The sequence below is a fragment of the Microtus ochrogaster genome, chromosome 8 (genome assembly GCF_000317375.1).
Source record: "Microtus ochrogaster isolate Prairie Vole_2 chromosome 8, MicOch1.0, whole genome shotgun sequence".
In the NCBI taxonomy this organism is placed as follows: domain Eukaryota; kingdom Metazoa; phylum Chordata; class Mammalia; order Rodentia; family Cricetidae; genus Microtus; species Microtus ochrogaster.
Window position 1 is genome coordinate 43,053,568 of NC_022015.1, and position 1,337 is coordinate 43,054,904.

General features: G+C 43.5%; 1 protein-coding gene across 1 annotated transcript in view; it reads left to right on the forward strand.

The window, feature by feature from the left end:
- The window catches only part of Tut1 (terminal uridylyl transferase 1, U6 snRNA-specific), a 13,974-nt gene that overhangs the window by 2,221 nt on the left and 10,416 nt on the right, over positions 1 to 1,337 (forward strand). The window lies entirely within an intron of this gene.

The window sequence follows — 1,337 nt, forward strand, 5'->3', positions numbered from 1 at the left end:
GTAGACCAGGCTGGTCTCGAACTCACAGAGATCCGCCTGCCTCTGCCTCCCGAGTGCTGGGATTAAAGGCGTGCGCCACCACCGCCCGGCCATATAATTTATTTATAAGCCCATTCTTTCTCCACTGATCTTATTATCCTGTTGGAACCTAGTTGACTATATGTAGGTTTATTTGCTGGTAGCAGTACATTTCTCTTCATGTCAGTATATCTTTATGCTGGCACTATGGTATTTATTACTATACAGAGTGTCTCTTCTTTTGGGGGCGGTATTCGATAAAGGGTTTCCCAGTAGCTATGGAGCCCATCCTGGAACTTGGTCTGTAGACCAGGCTGGCCTTGAACTCACAGAGATCTGCCTGCCTCTGCCTCTGTAGTGCTGGGAATAAAGGTGTGCGCCACCACTGCCTGGCCAGAGTGCCTCTTTATGGGAACAGATGACGTAAAAGAATGTGCACTTTTACCCACAAGCAGTCATGCTTGCCTCACTCCTGCTAATGTTTTGCCTTTAAAAAAATTTATCTCAGTTATTAATATTCAGCTCTGTTCAGCTCACCCAAATCATAGCAGCCTAGCTATCATATTGTTGCTAATCCTAAATTTAGCTAGTGCTAAATTCCTTGAAGACAGGGCTTATTAGTTTATGTGTTTATATTAGCAGTAGCAGGGTTTTTAGAAAATCTCTTAGAGTTTGGTGTTGAGGCTTGAATCTAAGAGTTCATGCACACTAGAGAACTGCTCTACCAGTGAGCTGCATTCTGAGTCCAACATGGATTCTTTTTAAACTTTTCCTATGTGTGCACATTCATGATCGGTCCATGGTGCAGATGTGGGCGTCAGAGGACAACTTTTAGGAGTCTGTCCTTCTGTTTGTTCAGGGATTGGACTCAAGTGATGAGGTTTGGTGGCAAGCACTTTACCCCAACATGGATTTTTTTTTTTTAGAGAGGTTTGTGTATGGGTGTCTGTGGTTATGTGTGTGAGTACAGGTGCCCGCTGAGGCCAGAAGAGGACGTTGGATTGTAGAGAGCTGGAGATACAGGTGGTTGGTTTAGAGCTGTCTAATGGTGTTGGAAACTGAATTCCAGTCTTCTGCAAGAGCAGCAAGTGCTCTTTCTTACCCGTGGAACCATTTCTCCAGAATTCCACATATGGACCCCCTGCCATGGATTCTTGTTTAAGAAGTCAGCTAGAAAAGAACTATACTTTTTTTTTTTATGTGGGTTTTTTTTTGTTTTTTTGTTTTTTTGTTTTTTTTTTTTTGGTTTTTCGAGACAGGGTTTCTCTGTGCTTTTTGGAGCCTGTCCTGGAACTAGCTCTGTCGACCAGGCTGGTCTC